At 35.4% G+C, this 22,069-nt stretch overlaps 1 protein-coding gene across 1 annotated transcript in view; it reads left to right on the top strand.

The window, feature by feature from the left end:
• Positions 1–22,069, top strand: part of LOC131168174 (putative SWI/SNF-related matrix-associated actin-dependent regulator of chromatin subfamily A member 3-like 1) — a 56,942-nt gene that overhangs the window by 1,953 nt on the left and 32,920 nt on the right. The gene's annotated exons all lie outside the window — the stretch shown is intronic.

Below are 22,069 nucleotides of genomic sequence, written 5' to 3'. Positions count from 1 at the left end.
ATTTTAATTTTTCTAGACTTTCTCACTTGAAGATATTGGGAGGGTGTGTGCATGCTTATCTAAGTGCTTCTCTATTCTTGTAACTTTGATGCAACAAGACTCTTGGTAAGTAAGGAAATTGTGCTAGGTAGTGGTCATTAAGGAAACTGGAGTAGGTGAAATTAGAGATAGAACATTAGGGACTCAAATGTGGTTTCGGGCCAATTAATTAGAATAGCAAATAGAAGAAAACATATACAATTATAAAGAAAAATGCTACCCCTTGGAGGGTTGAATAACACCACTTGCCACACAAATGTTCCATGTCACTCCTCAAACTGTTACTTTTTCCCGTCTTTGAGTCAAAAGACAAAAAAAGGGCAACTCAGTGCACAAAGCTCCCGTGAATGCGGGGACCGGGGAAGGGGTGGACCATGATGGGTCTACCAAGCTGAAATGACCCCATATCTCCTCTCTTCTTCAGCCCATTTTGCCTCCCTCTATCCCTATGCTCAATCGACATGAATGGTAGTTGGTAGTGATGCTAAGGGAGAAGGTGTTGAAGGAGAAATGAGGAAGGAGAATTGTTATAGGTTAGTTTGTAGACTTCCATTTCTTAGATTTATCCTTTCTTTTACCCCTCATACTAAACTTGTGGTTTGGGGCGAGGGTTCATCTATTTGCTTTTGGACCTCTTTCTCTCGTCTCTTTCGATTGAGTGTTGAGCATAATAGAGCCAATTTTTTTGTTGGGGATTTGAGTAGTCCTTTGGTTTCTTGGAATCTCCATTTTAGGAGATCTCTTAGAGATAGGGAGATGAAGTTGTATTCTTTGTTATCTTTATTGAATGGAAGTAATCTTTCGTCGAGGAGGGATGTTCGCTTTTGGTCCTTGGGCTAGTCTAGAGTAGGGTTGTAATCGGTTCTTTTTGGTTCGGTTGGGTAAAATTGATAACCGAACCGAACCAGTCGGTTTTTAAATTGTGCAAATCGAAACCGAACTGCACACCGACGGTAAAGTTAACTAAAAACTCATTTTTTCCGATTCAGTTTGGTTTTTCTCGATTATTTGTTACAAAGTTATAGACTTCAATTGGCCCTAAAGATGGGTCAAAAGAAAACAAAAAATTATATGTTTTATGCCCAGAAGAAATGGGCCTTAACTGCTTTAGCCCAACTATTAATTAAATAAACAAATCCTAGCCTACAAAGATTGAGAATTAAACACCCAAAACAATTGGGCATCGGTAATCCAACCCAGCTCATCATCTAAAAGACAAGATTGGCCCACCTCGTTTGAATGTAGGAAGAGCATACAAACCTAGCTCATGTGAAAGTTGTTATATAGGAGGGGGAAGGGTATTCCCTTTTTCCTCTAGGGCGATGTGGGACAGTGATTCCCAACACCCAGTGCCCATGCCACCTAGAACTCTTCACCCTCTCTCAATGCTCTCACTCTTCACTCCATTCACTTGCCCCACATCGAAAAATTGAATTTGGAGGGTGTTTCTGCTTCTCTGTAAGTACAAGTACAACTGAAGATTTATTGAAAATTTAAAAATTAACGCTTTCATTTGATTGGTCGTGCTTAATAAAAATAAATGCTAATAACTTGTTGCAAATCAAAAGATATTTGAAGGCTGTTTCTCCTGATGTTTGTGTGCTCTTTTTCAAAGACTTTTAGATAGCTTCTTATCCCCTTTTACATTGCGAGTTTGCTTGGAGGATTTGGAATAAGCTGTTTGGTATTATGGGGGAGAGTTGGGTATGCACTGCATTGGTTGAAGACTTATTAGTCATTTATTTTACAAGTTTTGGTAGAAGGAAGGATAGGGCAGCCTTGTGGAGGTGTAGATTTTTTTTTTTGCAGTTTTATGGGGGATATTGATGGAACATAATGCATGGATATTCTCGAGGGAAAAATTAATTGGGAGTTTGTCTGACATTTGATCCAGTATTTAGCATAACTGTGGTGCATTGTATATTGGTTTTTTAGAGGAAATAGTTTCTAGGAGATTCAAACATATTGGAGGAATGTGTTGTCTTGTTGGTTTTCTCCTTCTTTTGTAGGTTTTAGTTGTTTTTTCTAGTTTGTTCCAAATTTTCTTTGGGAGATGTCTTTATTCTCCCTCTTGTAAATTCTTCTCTCATTAATATAATTTTCTTTTGCTAAAACCTTTTTTTTTTTTTTTCCAGCATGGTACAACAACAACAATATGCCTTAAGTCCCATTAGGTGGGGTCTATTACATGAATCCTTTTCCGCCAATTCACCCAATCCAGAGCATTTTCCTTTATTAGATTAAGGGCTATTAAATCTTTCCTCGCTACTTCATTCCAAGTAATTTTAGGCCTACCCCTTTTCATGCTAGAAACCATAACTAACTCACTCCTCCTCATAGGTGCTCTACTAGGTTTGCGTTTTAAATGTCCTAATCATCTAAGTTGCCCCCTCCCTTATCTTATTTTCAACCAGTGCTATGCCTAAATTTTTGCGTATTTGTTCATTTCTTACTTTATCTTTTAATGTTAAACCTATTATCCACCTTAGTATACACATCTTAGTAACTTTCATTCTTTGTATATGTTGTTTCTTAGTTGCTCAACATTTTGAACCATACAGCATAGTTGGCCTTATGGCCGTCTTATAAAACTTTCCTTTTAATTTTAAGGGTATTTTACGGTCACACAACACACTTGACACACTCCTCCATCTTCTTTAATTTCCCCTTCACCTTGCAAAATAGGTTCAAGATATCTAAATTTATTAGTGTTATTAATCTCTTGATTATCCAGTTTATTTTTCTCCCAGTTGCTATTCCTTACATTAATGAAATTACATTTCATATAGTCAGTCTTATTCCTAATTATCCTAAACCCTTTAGACTCTAATGTGGCTCTCCAAAGTTCTAGCTTAGATTGCACTCCGCTCCTACTATCATCAATCAACACGATATCATTTGCAAACAATATACATCAAGGGATCTCATCTTGGATATTCCTAGTAATTTCATCTAAGTAAAAAGAAAGACTCAAAATAGAACCTTGATGAACACCTATTGAGATTGGGAACTCTCTAGACTTTCCTCCTATGGTCTTGACGCTAGTCATTACTCTATCATACATATCCTTAATTACCTTCGTATATCTATTGCAAACTCTTTTCTTTTCTAAAACCCACGAAAGCACTTCCCTAGGTACTCTATCATAAGGTTTCTTTAGATCAATAAAAACCATATGCAAGTCCTTCTTCTTTTCCCTAAATTTTCCCATTAAACTTCTTAAAAGATAAATAGCTTCTATTGTTGATCTCCCATGCATAAAATCAAATTGATTTTTTGAAATCTTCGTTTCTTATCTTATTCTATGTTCAATTACCCTCTCCTATAATTTCATCGTATGACTTATAATCTTAATTCCACGATAGTTATTACAGTTTTGAATGTCACATTTTTTTTATTTTTTATACAAAGGTACTAATGTACTTTTTTTCCATTCTCCTAGTATTTTCTTGGTTTTTATAATATTATTGAATAGATTAGTTAACCAAATAATTCCTTTAACCCCTAAACATTTCCAAACTTCAATTGGTATTTTATTTGGTCTTATTGATTTCCCACTTCTCATCTTTTTTTTATGTCATCTTAACTTCAAAGACTCTAATTTTACGAATAAATCTCCTATTTTTAATCTTCTTTTCATTTGCCACTTCCAAGTTCAATCTTTCATTTTGGTTTTCATTGAACAACTTATCAAAGTATCTCCGCCGCCTTTCTTTATGTCTTCTTTTCTGATTAAGAAATTATCATTCTCGTCCTTTATACATTTTACAAAACCTAAATATTTGCATTTTCTTTCTCTAGCTCTAGCAAGTCTATAAATGTATTTCTCTCCTTCTTTTGTATTTAGCTTAGTATAAAAAGTATCATAAGCTCTATGTTTAGCTTCATGGATAGTTTTTTTTGCATTTTTTCTCGCTTCTTTGTATTTTTCAAGATTTTCTATATTTCTACAATTTTGCCATATCTTGTACCAATATCTTTTTGTCTTAATGGATTTTTGGACTTCTTGATCCCACCACCAACTTTCTTTACTACCGAAGTATCTTCCTTTGGACTCACCTAAAACCTATTTTGTTATCCTTACGATAGAATCGCCATTTAATTTCAAATAGTATTTGCATCAACCTTATCCCTTATTGCCCAATCATACTCTTTGTTCATTTTATCTTTGAATTTTACTATATTATCTCCCTTTAAGTTCCAGCATCTAGTCCTCTTGTGTTGATTTATACTACTCCTCTTCCATTTTTTAATATTTATATCTAATACTAAAATTTTATGTTGTGTAGCCAAACTTTCACATGGGATAACTTTACAATCCCTACAAGATAGATGGTCCCTGTTCTTAGTGAAAAAGAAATCTATTTGACTCTTATTGTACGCACTCTTGAAAGTTATTAAGTGTTCTTCTTTTTTATAAAACATGTATTTAATTTAACCAAATTGTAAGACATGGCAAAATCTAAGATTGTATCATTGGACTCATTTTTATCTCCATATCCATGGTCTCCATGTATCCTCTCATATCCTATATTATCCTTCCCAATGTGACCATTCAAGTCAACTCCTATGAATGTCTTTTCAGACGTCGGAATCCCTTGTAAAATAATATCCATATCTTCCCAAAATTGTCTTTCAGATTTTCTGCTAAGCCTATTTGGGGAGCATATGCACTAATGACATTCACTATCTCTAGGTCTAAAACTAACTTGATTGTAATGGTCCTATCCCCTACTCTTTTAACATATACTACATTATCTTTTAGGTCTCTATCTACAATAATACCCACCCCGTTTTTATGTTTCTCTTTGCTAGTGTACCAAAGTTTAAATCCTGATTTTTCAATTTCCTTGGCTCTCTCCTACCCATTTCGTCTCTTGAAGGCAGACTAAATTAATTTTCCTTATAGACATTATTTCCACTATTTCCATACTTTTTCCCTTAAGAGTCCCTATATTCCAAGTTGCTAATCTTATTTTAGTTTCTTGTACAAACTTATTAACCCTTTCGCTTTTATATTGGCTTGGTCTATTCCTTTGATCTAGCCGATTTTAGTAAGAATTCATGATAAAAAGATCTGACAAAGTTTTACGTTGGCTGTCAGCTACCTAACACAACCCTGCTCCTTTATCCGCGCTTGGGATTGATTGTGTATAAAGACTTTGTGTTACACATGCAAAGTACATGTTTGTTTTTTTTTTTTTTTTTATCTTTTGGCAAACTTATTTCACAAAGACAGTTTTCTAAGTTACACCCTACAACTAGTAGAAATTACTCACACAATACAATGCATTAAATTTTTTTTTAAAGCATACAATTTTGAGTGTGCATCCAAGCTAGACTAAAATTCTACGCAATAGTACTTTTTTGGGAAAAAAATAGAAAAAAAATAAATTTTGTTATATTCCAAGACTTGCAAATGAAAACACAAAAGCACAAAAAAAAATATTAGGCCTACAAATCCTAGACTCAAAATCACCACAGCCAACCAACCATTGATAAATAACATGAGAGGAGAAGAAGATCTCACTGGTGGCTGAAACTAAAAAGGTGAAGACAACTGCTTGAAAAATACCTTTTGATGTAGGAAAATTGATGTTGGTAACGAGAATCAATTGAAAAATATTTAAGCAACAAGGAATTGCAAGAATTCTTCAATCTACCCTAAATAGGAGTTGGGTCGGAAATAAATCTGAAGTTTTGGGTCAATCAGGATTTGATTTTCTATGGCTTCGACTGCTATATTATAGTCTCTGCCACAGGAAATTTGATGCTGCTAATGAAAAACCAATTGAAGAATATTTAAGCAACGAGGAATTGCAAGAATTCTTCGATCTAAATCCAAGATTCAAAATCCAAGAATATTGAATAAACAATATTTCTCAACCCATGAAATCTTTATTGCTTTTTCATGATTTTAGGGCTGAAGAAACAAGAATCCTTAATTTGTTTGGGTCTTTGGGAGAAAAGAAAGGAAAAGAAAGGAAACAAAGGAAGTTCCTGATGTAGGACAGATATTAGAATTTATATATGTTGATAGAATTGAGAGAATTAGAAGAAGGAGAAGATAAGAAGGAGAAGAAGAGGAAGAGAAGCAGTAGCACAGTAGGGAGGCGGAACAGAAAAAGAAGAATAGATAAGGGAAAGAACAAAATACAACAGAACATAATAGAGGTGAGAGGCAGAATCAGAAGAGAAAAGAGAAGGAAGAAGGAGAAGAGAGGGGAAGGAGGAGGAGGAGGAGGAAGAAGAAGAAGAAGAAGAATGGAACCTCAGAGACCCCAAGAAACTCAAAGACAACCCCGACAAAGCATCGCACATGAAATAATTTCTTTTATTTTTTTTTTCTAGCATGGTATCAATGCAAAAATTTGAGACCCTACACCCTACATAGCCATTGACATCACCACTGTGATAGTAGCTAGTAGCTACTACCACCATCTCTCACCCTTGTGCCCCTCCGTTATCTTAGGGCTTTTATATTGATCACAAGAAAATTGAGTGTTTGGGCTTGAGTTTGACTGTGGGGACGAGGGCAGATTTGGAGATGCATATAGTGGTGCAAGAGTTGGGAGTGTGGGACTAGGCCTTGGCCAATAGAACTTATGCTAATTGAATTGATGCCTAATAAGCATGGGCATATGAGATTATCGATGAATTTAGACATTAATTGTTAGCGTATAGGTAGATATTTATCGGATAAAATCCTAAATCCGCCAACTGACTCATTTAGAGGCGGATAAAAAAAAAGTTTAATCCATATTCGACTCATATAATGTGCGGATCGGTTATGAGTTAGTTTAAGCGTGTTGGATTCGGTTTGGATCGACTGATTTTTATCCATTTTTCCAGGTCTAGGTGTTTTGCAAGGTATATTATTTGATTTGTGATGCTTGCAATTCTAAATCATATTTTGTGATCTAGTAGTGAGGGCTTGCCAGGTCTATTTTTCGTGCATGCAGCAAGAGCAACAAGATTTAGTCATATAACTTTGCTTAGTCCATGTTTGCGATAAGAGAGTGGTTGTTGTGTGTTTTTGGTTCCTTGTTTATGAACAAGGAGACATTGATGTGTTAGTTTTTCCGTTGTGATTTGTTCGGTGTTGTTATGCCACAATTATGCCACAATTTTACCTAAACCTTAAGCTTCTAGGCTGTGGGCCAACAATGTGGACTAATCGTTAAGACTCCTCTGCATGAACAACCTGATTTCACTTGGAGAGATGAAAAATGGTGAGTAACATCCATATCAGGAACGCGCTAATTTATTTTTAAGAAATCTACAATAATCGTGGGCAACAAGGCAAGAACCTAGAACCTTCTACCTTAGTTTTAAAAATAGGTGTGTAATGGCTGTTATGACCATTAGGTAAAGGTATCGGCATTGCATGGTTATATTTCGAAGGTCCTTGATGTAGGATAGGAATAGAAAATTAGAAACAGAAAAAGAGATGAGAGAATTAAGGAAGAGATATGAAATGAAAAAGAGAAGAAGAGGAGGAGAAGAAAATAGAAGAAGAGAGAAGAAAATTGGTTGCTGGACCAAACAGTGAAGCAAGGACAGAGCAGAGAACAACAATTTGTTGCAGAGTAGGAGACCTTTGAAGGTGCTTTCTCCTAATGTGTGCTTATTATGTTTTGACAATTTAGAACTAGCTTCTCTTATGTTTTTGCACTGAGATTTTGCTTGGAAGATGTGGAATAAACCTTATAGTTTATTGGGAAAATGCTGGGTGTGTTTGGTTCAGGTGGAGGATTTTTTGGTCATTTACTTTTTTAGTTGTGCTAAAAGTAAAGGCGCAGTTGCTTTATCGAGATGTGTGGTTTCTGCGGACTGCAATGATGTAGGGATTATGTCAGAACATAATGCGCTTATTTTTACAAGAAAAAGTTTCAATATCTCGTTACAATGGGACAATATTTCATTATTTAGCACCACTTTGGTGTGTTGCCACTGGTTGTTTTAGAAGTGAGATTCACTGGATTGGTTTTCTTTTGTAGTTTGCTTTTTCTCTTTTCTGTTCTCTTTCCATTTTTTTTAGGAGGATTTCTTATTTCTCCTTTTTTGTATACTCTTCCTTATATAATGAAATCATCTTGTTATTTTATCTTTTTTTTTATTATTATTTTTTTATAAGAAGCAAAAAGCAAAGAATAGAACATGACGGGCGGAGAAGGGAAGAAGATAGAAGAAGAAGAAAGGAGGAAAAAGTAGTGAAAGAGAGGAGGGGGAGAGGCTAAGAGAGAGAGAGAGAGAGAGAGTAGTATGGAAAGGTGGAATTCAAATTTGATAATGATCTCCAGAAACTTGGCTTGCCAAGTACTTTTACTTACAACTAAGTAAAACACATATTTACATTATGTTGAATAATTGGGTAAAAGCGGAAGACCTAATCACTATGATAGGTCTCTCCCTTTATTTATAGTATATGTCAAAGACTCAAAGTACATTCCAATAACCATAATTCCCTTACTAACTCCCACTTATTGACATAACACTAACACACTATTAATGCAAAATGACTAAGATAACCATCAACATTCCCCCTTAAGCTGGAGCATATATATTATATGCTTCTAGCTTGTTACAAATGAATGCAACACGAGCACCCTCCGATGCTTTAGTAAATAAATCAGCAAACTGCAAATCGGACTTCACAAAGTGGTGGTAATGAGCTTCCACACAAGTTTCTCTTGAATAGAGTGACAATCAACTTCAATGTGTTTTGTCCGTTCATGGAAGACCAAGTTGGAGGCAATATGAATGGCAACTTGATTATCATACGTTAGCTCCATAGATTGAGAATGTCTCACATGTAGTGCGAGCAATGACCTTATAATCTAACTCAGCAATTGATTTTACCACCACTATTTGTTTCTTAATTTTCCAAGAAACCAAATTTCCACTGACAAAGATAAAATATTTGATTGTGGATCTTTTGTGGAAAGTTGAACCAGTCCAATCTACATTAGTATATCCCTGATATAAGAGACCTCTACTAGGTGCACCTTTGAGATATCTCAAGATGCAAATTATTGCATTCTAGTGACTTGGTCTTGGAGAATCACGAAGTTGACTCATGACATTTGCTGTGAAAGATATATTCGGCCGAATGACCGTGAGATAGTTTAACTTTCCAACAAATCTTTGATATCGTCCTGGGTTGGGCAACAAATCCCCCATATTTGGCACTATCTTACTGTTAGGATCCATAGGTGTACCAACGGGTTTGGATCCCAAAATTGCAGTCTCATCTAAAAGATCGAACATACTTCTTTTGGTACAAGATCTCAATGCTTCTATACCCTAAAGGTACTTCAATGGTCTCAAATCCTTTGTCTAAAATTTAGTTTGCAGGAAATGTTTTAGGCTCTGGATACCTTAATCATCATCATCAGTAGTCATTGTTAAATTACCAATTTACCTAAAAGCTTAAGCTGTTAAGTTGTGGGCCGAAAATGCATATCAAGCTTTAACACTCCTCGCACGTGCAAACCGACAGCATGTGGAGAGATAAACACACGATAAATAGCACCCATGATAAGGAACACAATAATTTTTTTAAATACCACATAGTAAATACAGGCCACGAGACTAGAACCGAGGACCTCCTGGTAACCAACTCTAATGCCATGTTAAATTACCACTTTACCTAAAAGCTTAAGCTATTAAGTTGTGGGGCAACAATGTATATCAAGCTTTAATAACCACAATATTATCCACATACAAAATTAGCAAAATCCTTCCGGATGGAGTATGACGATAAAATATAGAATGATCTATTGCACACTATTCAAGGCCAAACTGAATCGACCAAACCATGCTCTGGGAGATTGTGTTAAACCAAATAATGACTTCTTTAATCGACACACTAAGCTTGATGCACCCTAAGCAACAAACCTAGGTGGTTGCTCCATATAGGTCTCCTTCTGAAGATTAACATGTAGGAAAGCATTCTTCACGTCTAATTTGTGTAGAGGTAGTGATAGGTGGTGGCTAGGGAGATGAACAAACATGTTGAGGCAAGTTTGGTAACGTTGGAGAATATGTTTGAATAGTCCAAGTTGTACACCTGATTATATCCCTTTGCAACAAGGTGAGCCTTTAATCGAGCTATGAAACTGTTTGGATTGACCTTCATAGTGTACACCCAATGACAACCAACCATTGACTTATCAGGAGGAAGAAGTACCAACTCCAAGTATCATTATCTTGTAGCGTATGCATCTTTTCTATCATTGCATTCCTCCACCTAGAATGGGACAGGGCTTCAAAAATAGACTTTGGAAGAGCAATAGAAGACAGAGTACTAGCAAAACAGTGGTATGAGGGTGACGATAAATCATAACAAACAAAATTAGAGATTGGATGTTCTTCCATCAAATTTCTAACTCCTACAACCAATTTGAAGGATTATCCATAAATTCAAAGCACATCCACCACAGGACTTCAATTTTCTCCATTGATTTCAATTGCTACAACTCATTTAAGAAGTCGAAGGACAATACTAAAAAATAGTTTGCAAATTTTTTGAAAATTGTAGTCATGCCCTTGAAATTCAAACACCAATCTCTAGCAAAAACTTTTATGACATTTCTTTCACAATCATAATTAGAAACCCCTGAAGCACAACCCCCTGTTTAAAGATCCACGCATGATCCTTCAAGTGATCAAATCCAATGACCTTGTGCTTATGATATGGAGAAAAGTGCCACTCTATTATGGCCATCAGCTACCCTAATCATGTTTAAGAACAAATGTATACTCATTAATAAACTCTAAACTTAACTTCTTTTGTGAACCCAAATACCACAAAGCAAGGTGGTCGGAAAAGAGTACAAACTCTTTTAGAGGGATCTTATCACAACACAAAACTCTTTATTACATGTGCTATATTTTGTTTAGCATCTGGGAGTTTTTCACCAAAAAGTGCTATAGGGTGTCCCTTCCAACTTAAAACTCCACGTATACCCATGGTCTTAAATTTCCACAAAATGTCGAAATTTCCGTCAAAATTTTTGGTTTCCGCCACCCTAAAAATTGAAATGGAAGTCGATTTCCATCTTGCATTATTTTCGCTGAAATCTCAATGAATCATCCGAAATTTATCGAAATCTCGATATTTTAGCAAAACTTGTCGAAATTTTAACTATACAATGAAATTTCCTCGGAATTCAAATGAGAGATTTAGGAGTGAGTGAAATTTCTTTCTTGATTTATTTTGTTTATAAGTGCTTTTGAAATTATATGAAAAAAATAAACTTACAGCAACATTTTATTTAACCATTCATGTCTAAATTATCATTATTTATATAATAAATAATATTTAAATGATTTATGAATTCCATTTGCATTGATTGAATATGTTTAATGTACATTATTTTACAAATATGTTTGTTACACATACTATATTACAACTTTTCCACCTCATACACAACATAGTTTTATTTAACTTGCAATATATTAGTCCTAACAGTTACATTATTATGTATGTTAACCATTTCTTAAGTTTCACAAAGAATTTCATGCTTTGCTACTGATTTCCGTTATTTTTTCAAATCGAAATCGAAATTGACATTGAAATTGAAATTTCCGTACTTTTGGAACTTCAAAATTTGAGTCAAAATCGAAATTGGAGACCTTGCGTATACCTACCTTAGAGGAATCACAAGAAACCTTAAAGATTACTACTAAACTCTGGATGAGTCAGCTTGTGCTTTATCTCTCTAAGGGATCGTTTTGAACCACTTGTGCAAAGGTGCTTTTTAGAAAAGATGCTGAATTTAATAAGTGCTTATAATAAGTGCTGAATTGGAAAAGTGCTGAAAGTTATAAGTGGTGTTTGATTATATTTAAAATAAGTGGTATTTGGATACTTACGTTTATTTTAGGGTACTATATGATTATTTTTAAAGATATTTTAAATAAAAATATTAATATTTTTTGATTAACAGTTTCATTAAAAATTATTTTAATTATTTATAAATGACATTTAAATATTTTCTATTAAAAACATATAAGATAAGTATTTCTAATTAATAATAATCTTGTTATTAATGTGTATTCATAACATATTACTATCATATTAAATTATGATAAAATAATATTACTAATTAAATTTGAAAATTAAATTTATTTAATATTAATTTAAATTCTTAAATAGTTCTTGTTCAATCCAAAACTGAATTATAATAACTAATATGTATTTTTAATATATTTTAAATAAAAATATTGATATTTTTATGATTAAAAATTCAAATGAATGTTTATTTTCTTATTAAAATCTAAATATTTTCTATTAACTAAAATAATATAATATTATTTATTAATTAACAATAATCTTGTTAACTAAAATAATATAATATTATTTATTAATTAACAATAATCTTGTTATTAATATATATTTATAACATATAATTATCACATCAAAATAGTGTTAATAACTAAATTAAAAATTGTATTTTATTTAATATTAATTTAAATTTATAGATGGTTTTTTTTATTAATTCGAGAATTTAATTATATTTTATTAATAATTAATAGATTATAATGTATAATAAAATAATATATGGTTAATTTTTAATTAACAATTTAAGTAATAATTATGCTAATCAAGGTTGATACAATCAGGATTCTAAGTGGGATCTTTAGAGGGGTCTGCAGGATCGAACCATAGAATCGGATCGAGAATCGTAAGATTCTACTTTCAATGTAAAATAAAAATTTTAAAATAATATATGTGGAACTTTATGACATGTCTTAAGACTAAAGACTTGGTTAGTAACGCAGTAAGAATAAGAATTTAAAAATATAATAAAAAGTTCAAACAATAAAATGAAGAAACAGAAGGAGAAAAACAATGCTCACTATTGAGTCTTTTCAAGAAGCAAAAAATCTGTTTTGAAGTATACCTCTGCAGGGCGTGCTGGCTTGGCTCTTTTCTTGGCTGCTGCTGATCAAACATGAATTCTGTGTTGAAGATGACTGATGCGTTCTTGTTGAACACCAAAGAAGTAATAGGACTGAGGGCTGAATTTTTGTTGAATCCCAGGAACTCTGGTTGTTGAACACCAAAGAACTGTTGATCAAACAGCTAGACTGCTAGCTACTGCTGATCAAACACCAGTCACTAGATGGAGGGTTCTCTGGTTGTTGAACAGGAGAGAAATTCAGGTGCTGGGTTGCTAAATTTCAATGAGTAGAGGACTGAGGTGTCAAACTCCAGGGAATTTAGGTGCATATACCATTGAATTTGTTCATTGATGGGAGGCTGGGAGCCATTTTGCCCTAGTTCTAGAAGACTTTGGACCCAACTTTTGAGGCCTTTGGGCGAATAAAAGCATGTATTGGGCCACATTATTGAAGCCCAAAAAGGAAAAAAAATCCCAATCCAGGTAACATAGTGGGATCTGTTAGATTCTACATTCAATTCTATGATTCCAATTCTATGATTCTACCAATTTTTTATGATTCTACCACGATTCTACTTGATTCTAATTTTTGTTGTGACTTGGATCGTTTGGGTGAATCTAGATCGTACAATCATACAATCCTACAATCCAGATTGCGATTTTAATAACCATGGTGCTAATTGTTATTTTTAATTAATATTTAAATATTTTTTATCTAGTAAAAATAATATAATATTGTTTTTTGAACAAAGATAATCTTGTTCTTAGTTTATATTTATAACATATGATTATCATATAAATTTATGTTTAAATAATATTATTAATTAAATTATTATTTTTAATTTTTAGTATTGATTTAAATTAATATATGGTTCTTCATTTCATATTTGAATTATGTTTCATTAATAATCAATACATTATACTACATAATAAAGTAATATATGATTATCTTCTAATGTCTTTTTTAAATTATAAAATAACTGCTAAATTTTCTTATATTTACAAAATTGACTCTGCCTATGAACAGTGGTATTTATAAGTGGTCAAAAAGCTATGTTAGACTGCTTATCAAAATTCACTTAAATAGTTCTCTAAAAAGTGATTTTGGAAGAGCCTTTTTTGCAATTAGTGTTTGTTGTAGTACAAGTCATACGACACTTTTTTTTTTTTTGTTGGTAAAAGTGCTTATTTTAAGTGCTCCCAAACAGGGGCTAAAAGATCTAACATGGGTTCCAATAAAACTTCTTGTTCTTTAGATAATTAGGGATAGGTGTCATAATGGTGCCAAAATGCCTTGTGAATTGCCTAGAGAAAGTAGTCGTGCCATGAAATCTACGAACCTTAAAAGATAGTCCTTGTCTTAAGCCACTCCCTATTGACTCTAATCTTATCAGGATCAAATTCCTTGTGTGGACCACAAAACCAATAAAGATAACACTAGATTGAAAAAGCTACACTTCTTAAGGTTAGTGTATAACTGCTTCCTTCAAAGTGACAAAGATCTCATGAAGTTGTATCAAGTGCCCCTCCTTGGTCTTACTATAGACTAGTGTATCATCAGAATAGAACCCTAGCAATTTTCCTATGAATGGCTGCAAAACATGTGTTATAACCCTCGTAAAAGTTTTAGGAGCATTAGTAACAAATCATTTGATCGTCTCTAGCTCTCTTCTCTCCTCCATCTATGGATTTGATTCAAGGAAGGTATGGAGGAGAATCTCCTCAAGTTGGGGCAGATTAAAAGCAAGACTTATGATCTGTGTTTGGAAAAGATTGGAGAGGGGGGGGGGGGGGGGGGTTCGTTCATTTGGAGGAGAGATCTCGGGTTAGGAATTGTGGATTAGGATCACCCTGTCGGGCGCAAAGTGGGTGTGTGATTTGTCTTCCTTAATTTACATCTTTGAGCAATTCTATTGTCACAAATCATTATGTAGATTGCCGTTTTGGGTGGCGAGTAGATCAAATACCAAAGGTAAATTCTTGGACATGGGAACAATGAAAGAAATTCCATATTCATTCCATGGGGATTGAAAGGGGAAAATTGGCATAGCTTCGTTGAAGCCTTGAAGTTGGCTAGTGGTAAGCAAAAGATCCGTAGTCCCAAAGAGGTTGGGGATGAATCTGCGCAAGCAAATGGTCATTGGAATTGGAAGGATACCTCGGCAGGAGAATCATTGCCAAAGGTCTAGTTGGGTGGGTGGTGTTGTAGCAATTGTGGAGGTACGATGTGATCTATGGTGGCGACAAAATGGTCCAGTGGACATCACTGCAGCTAGGGTTTGAAATGTGGAGAGGACTCCAAGAATAAAGAGTGGGCTTAGAGTTGGGTGGGTTGGGGATTATACACACTATGAATTTGGGTTAGTTGTTGGATGCTATTGGGCTTGACCCAGTTGTATTTAAAGGGCAGCTCGTTCCAACTAACTTGTTTTCTCTAGAGTAGGCCCAAGACATACCTTAGCCTTTGCAAGGTCCTTCTATTAGATTTAAGGCCCAAATCCTTCCATTGAGTAGTCGACGGTTTTAGGTAAATCCCTTTATAACAGCCTAAAGCTTGGAAGAGTCTCTTGTGGAGATGGGCACCACAAACTTGGGCTTGGACAAAGCGAGGGGGTGGAGGAGAAACATCATTGTCGTATCTCTTCTAGGATAGGATTGGAGGTTGGGGGATTGTGCGAATGAGCAACATGAGATGTTATTTGGTGGGCCAATGGATAAGGGAAGGGATTTGTTGAATATAAGATGAGTTTACTGGAGGCATTCCTCTGGAGGATGGGCGTCAGGAGGTTCTTATGGAGGATAATGGCTTGACTATTCGAAATGAGAATCAAGATGATGCAAACTTTAGTAACGACAAGGCAAGGATGGATGGGATAAAGGGGCCCCAAGTTGCCAATAAGGCTACAACATTAAAGGTTTATATTCATGGGATGCATAAAAGCAAGGAAAGTAGAGATGCCACAATTGAGAAGAGTCTTATAGCAGATATGAGGCTAGTTAAGTTCCTCAAAAAATGCAATGGTGGTAATTTTTACATTGAAGCCTTGAATGACTTGAAAGAAGATTTGAATAAAAATGTAAGTGAGGAAATTTTGTCGGATAAGAAGTGGGTTTGTATCAGAGAGGAGGGTGGTATGGTTAGTGATTTTGACTGTGATGAAGGGCTATTCATATATGAGGTTCATGAACAACTTGGTTATGGATCGAATGATTATGACTTTATGAGGGCCCATTCTTCATCTCCAATGGATGATTTAGAGGGAGTTGGTTTGAGGAATGATGGATTAGAAGAGGTAGAAGATAAGATTGGGTAGAATGAGTCCAATATTGATTTGGTGTCTTGTGTATACATGCTAGATAGAAAAGGTATATGTTTAGCTTACTCAGAAGGAAAGGAAGTCCGCTTGGATGGAGGCATAATTAAGGCCAAGAAGGGGCAACATGAATTGGCTAATTTGTAGTATTCCATCAATTACGATGGAAAGGTCGAAAAAGATGTTTTCTTAGGCTGTGTTTTGTTTAGGCTTAGGTATGGTCTTTGGTCGAGGGTAATAGTGGTTTAGATTGTGGGCAGTTTTGGTTTGGGTTGTTCTTTAATTTTTGTTTTTATTTTCTTTTAGGATTCCTCTCTTGCTTGCATCTTCTTTCTCTCTTAATATACCTTCTGTTATTATCTATAAAAAGAAGTTTTAGGAGCATTAGAAAATCCAAAGGGCATGACTAACCACTCCAATTAACCATCATGGATTAAAGGCACTATTCCAATCATATCCTTGTCCTGTTCTAATTTGGTGATGCCCACTGCACAAATCAATCTTGGAATACTAACTAGTCAGCTAGCATGTCAAGCATATCCTCAAAGTTGGGATGGAGAACTTGTACTTGATGGTGATCTTATTGATGGCTCTATTATGCATGCACATCCTCCAAGGTCCATCCTTCTTCAGGGTTAGAAGAGCTGGTACTGCACAAGGGCTGAGGCTATGTCTCACAAAGCCGATGTTAAGGAGTTCGCCTACTTGCCTACTCAATTCAACACGCTTTTTTTGGTTCATCCTCTAATGAGGCATTTGGTAATTTTGATTCCAGAATGAGATCTATGGCATGCTGAATGCCCTACATAGATGGTAGCTAACTATGAAGCTCAGTGATAAAGAGCTAAAAAGCTACAGTAGAGAACTCAGCAAACAACCCTTCTATCTCGAATGGATACGCACATGGGAAGAACCTTAGAAGGAACTTCCTAAGAAATAATTGCTAAGATACTCTTGTTTTTTATGCTTTCTTACTGAAACGGCCCATCACCTAGCAATTGGACGCTTCTTTCAACTAGGACCTGGAGGGCTATCTTGTTCCTAAGCTTTAAATGCTTGGTGTGAGCTTAATAAGGGTTGAAATTATCTCTTTATGCCTAAACACATAGGTGTTTTCCTTGCCATAATTGGTCGCATCATTGAACATATAACCACATGCACCCAAATAGGACATAGGCCACAACCTTTCAAAGTACATCACTATAGACCCTTTGGGTACAAGGCATCTCCTAGTGACATGCATATTTATCTTGTTTACTCGATTCATTCTAAAAGGACGAGGGCGTGGTTCTTTGTTAAGGTTCAATCTACCCAAAGTAGCTTTGGAGATCACATTCATTCTTCTATCCCTATCAATAACTAGCTTGCATGTCTTATCCTCAGATTAGATGAAAGTGAGTAAATAATGTGTCCACTTTCACATTTTAATATCCATAATAGTGGGCAAGACACACCTCACTGAAAGTACAGCGTAATTCCAAGAGGGGGGTGAATTGAGTATTTTAAATTTATTACGCGGAAGCCTGACTTAGTTTAAACCTTTATAATAATTTCAATTACAATCATCAATCACCACACAATCAACTAATTAGCGTTGCTATAACAATAGCAATCCTAGGTATATTGAAATTTAAAAACACAATCTGAATTTTACCTTCAGCAGTGTTTAAATAACCACTCTGAATTTTAAACAATGAGCAAGTATGTATTCAAGGCAAGATTCAACAATATAACTCGAGCAAGTAAGCTTCTTATGTTGAACAATAAACCAACCAAAATAGCTTTAAACCCTCAGCCAATCAATCTTACTTAAGAGTTTCAGCAATCATCTAATTCTCAAACCGGAAACTTAAACCATACGAAGCGTTAACAAACCAATTTAATTATTCAAAGCGATCCACATTCAAAGGCAGCATTCAACCAATTTTCCCAATAAATTCAAAAACCCAATTTTCCAATAAATTCAAAACATACACAATAGTTAATAAGTGCAGAAATTAAAGAGAGTTGGGGAAAGAAGATTAACCATAAACACGGATTTTTACAAGGTTCGGCTTCCCTCTCGCTAGGCAACAACTCTATCCCCGAGTTGTCAGATTGCAAACAGCAAATCAATAGTTCGTATAATTACATTACTCTCACAGCAGAGCAAATATTGTACAATAATAAAATTGCTATATACTCTAAACAACAATTTGCAACGAAGCTCACAAGGAAATCAAAGGTTTCCTGATTTGTAGTATGATAATTTTCAGAAGAAAAGAATCAGAAAAACAATTAGGGCACAATAATTTCGCACATAACAGCTTTTCAGGAAGAATTCAAAGTATAATCATGAGTATGCCGTGTGTTTTGGTTGCCCTAAAGCGAATATAATAACCCTTACATAGTTTAGGAAGAAATCTTACCATTTTCCCCAAGTTTGAGAACCTATCTTGTAATTATGGAAAGAAATCAGCGCAGTTCGTAAGTTTAAAACACAGACTTCAGTCGCTTGAACCATACATTCAGTCGCCTGAACTATTTAAAATAAGCACTCCAGAACTGGCAGTAGTAGTTCAGTTGCCTGACCCAGTTCTGATATTTTTTGTTTTTACATGGCAGTGTAGCACTTCAGTCGCCTTAGCATATTTGCCCTTCAGGCCCCTGAAACCTGTAAATCAGTGTTTTTTCCATATTTGATTCAACACTTGTTTGTATATACTTTGAAACGTAAATATTTGGACTTGTAAAAATATTTTTCTCTTCCTTCTTTCCGGATTTTAAACAGGTCTCTACAGTCCAATGTTTTATTTTAATAGCCTCAAAAAAATCCACACTTGTGAAGTTTTAAGAGTACTTAAATGAGACTCTAAGAACATTTAAATCACATGTAAAAAAAATCCTAGCTCTTGTCTTTCATGTCATACCAATACAAACAATCGCTTTAAAAACCTCGTCAAAGCTTGACCAATACTTCAATGAAGCAGCTTGTATTCTTCGTGACTTGTGAATTTAAGTTGAAGCTTTTGTTAATTTTTTAATAGGGCAGCAAAAATTTACAAAAAATACCATCCATGTGCTTACATCTCATGGTCTTGTGTAACATAATACCAGAGATCATATCTTGAAAGTACCATTAGACTAATCACGTATTTATATCCTCAAAACTGGATACAGTTAAGGCGCCTTGTTTAGGCGACCAACAATAACCACCCCGTCCGCCCCTTTTTGATGATGATCAAAAATCAGGAGAAACAGAGGTCCCTGATAAGGTCTCCCCCTCACATAAGGTGAAACCAAAACAGAAACAAACATAATCAATATAACTGACACGTGTTTAAATGTCTTACACCGGTGATTTGGTGTGTTCTCCTTGTGCATACAGATTGTTCCTCACACGTCATTTAAAAAAATGTATTTTTTCCCAAGAAATAAACCATGAATAACCAACTCAGCTTGCAATATTACAATCAAAACTGCTAGCTTATAAGTAATAGGGGGAAACGTCAATTCAGAAATTTAACATAGCTATTCAGCATTGCAGCACATACTATTTCACGATTTCAACATAGCTTTATTGCAAGAATTTCGAACAGGAGCTATATCAGAATTTGCGCCTATAACATATTTCAGAATTTTCATTCCAGCAAACACATGTATGCATAGCTTTATTTTCCATATTACTCCTGGTATACTATCAGTACATGTCAGCTATATACTTTCACAATCAGCACTGTTACTCGCCCACGGAAATATCAATTCCTAATCTATCAACATTCGGGGGCATTTAAACGCTTTACGTCACGATCTCACAGCATTAAATCTTATCAGTTTGCTGAATCTTCTTCCATCATTGAATTCTTACCGTATCTCACCAAGCAATTTAATAAATGTTAATAACATATATATCATTTTTGCTTAATCAATTTTCTCTTTCTTCTTCTGTCTCTCTCCCACTCATTAATCAAATGCATTTTCTCACTTAAGCTATGGTAACTATCATTTTTCTTAAATCTTTTCTCTCCCCACATTATTGACTCAACAAAAAGGAATAAACAAATAAAACATCCCGCATGCAACCTTCTCATAGGACCCAATTGACCGCCAGCATTTACAGTCTAGTTTACAAACAATGGTCACACAGTAGTCAGCAATCGCAATTCTCAAAACAATATTATCCAACCATTAAGTCCCTCAACTCCAGCATGCAATATCAATCAATAAGGATCCTTTCATGCATTGCATCACACAGTGATTTGAAACATTTGTAATGTAATAGGAGACAAATGGCACACTAGTATTTAGCAATTTAATGACACAAGAAAATAAGTAACATAGTTCCTAAACAGAGCAAATAAAAGATAAGTGTCACAAATATTAAAACCCATATCCGACTTCATCAACACAATGGTTTCTCCATGATCAAGTCTAAATCTCTCCAACCATTTCTTCCGGCATCAGTCATCACTCGGGACCTCTATAAGAAGAAGTCGCCCACGCATTCATCAAGCGTCGTCCTCATCGCCCCCAGCGAGTGATAGCAAGCTCATCTCCGGGGGCCCTTTTCCCTTTCAAAAGGGGAAGCCTTCCGAAGCTGGGCCCACACATGCGCTCTTCAATGTCGTGGTGAGTCCTCTGATCGAAACGAAGCTAAATCTGACTGGAGCGTATCTTATAATTTTTTGTATCCAATTGCCGATCTGTTCGAAGAGGTCCGCGGTTGTCTCCCACGGATCAAGTCTTGGAGTCCAAAATCTTTCCTATATTAATGATTGTGGCGTTGATGACATAAATCCACAACCAACGAGGAGCATTAAAGATCTAATCTAGCTGGAGCATATGGTGCAAATCACGATGGGCTCTTGACCACAAGACGCGATCTTCCTGTAGCATCTTTATACCATTCGACGCGATACGGTTTTCTCGTAACTCTATTGGTCTTACCAGGTCCCCATCCATGTTCTTGGTCAGTCGTCCCCAAAAGTGGGGTCAGATGAGCTACTTCTCTTCATGTGCCCGTAAGGTAGTCACAGTAGTCGGTAACTGAACAAAGTTTGAAATCCTTTCCGGACAGGTGCATTTTATGAATAAGGTCGGACTGACATTTTGCAAACAACACCGCTGTAACAAACGAACATAAAAAATGAGGTTCGAGCGAGTCTCCTCCCAATATGAAAGTCAAACTCGCTCCGGATAGTACTGCGAATGTTCCCTCATTTATTGAACACAGATCAATCATCCAGTTCAAGCAGGACAACGTGGGGAAGATCACCAAGGTTGGTGTTGCGCCTCTTTGTTAAACACTCATGGGTGTGCAATACAATCTAGAGTAGGATAATGGTCATGAGACACCCTACCCTAGGTAAATCACGGACTAAAATTGTCTCGGCCGATAATGTCAAAATCTCGACCGAAACTCGAACTTCTGTGTGGGTGGTACCCCCGAAAGGAAATTGTGCGAGACATATTTGATTTTGCTAAAAACTCGCCTGAATTTGTTAAAATTCTCGAAATTTCCAAACTTTCGGTCTTTCTGGTCTTCTTTCGAATTTTTCTGAAATCATGGGTGAAATAAAAAAAAAAAAAATTGAGGGAGGATGTCCATTGCTGTTCTGAGTAGCTCGACTTTATTTTGCTTTTCTCTACAACCTGTGATTCGTTGCTACGGTTTGTGCTCTCCCATGAGTGTATCACAAGGGTGGAAAGTGCTATCCTCGTCTAGAGATGCCTCTGGCAGATTCAAACCACCACTAACCTTCGCCCACAATGCAAGGCAACAGCACGAGTGGCGCCTCCACCACCACAAGGTGTTTCTGTCGAAGA

Source organism: Malania oleifera, chromosome 11, assembly GCF_029873635.1.
Source record: "Malania oleifera isolate guangnan ecotype guangnan chromosome 11, ASM2987363v1, whole genome shotgun sequence".
NCBI classification, from domain to species: Eukaryota; Viridiplantae; Streptophyta; class Magnoliopsida; order Santalales; family Ximeniaceae; genus Malania; species Malania oleifera.
The sequence above is the reverse complement of the archived record's forward strand: the minus strand, read 5'-3'. Positions and strand labels throughout refer to the sequence as shown.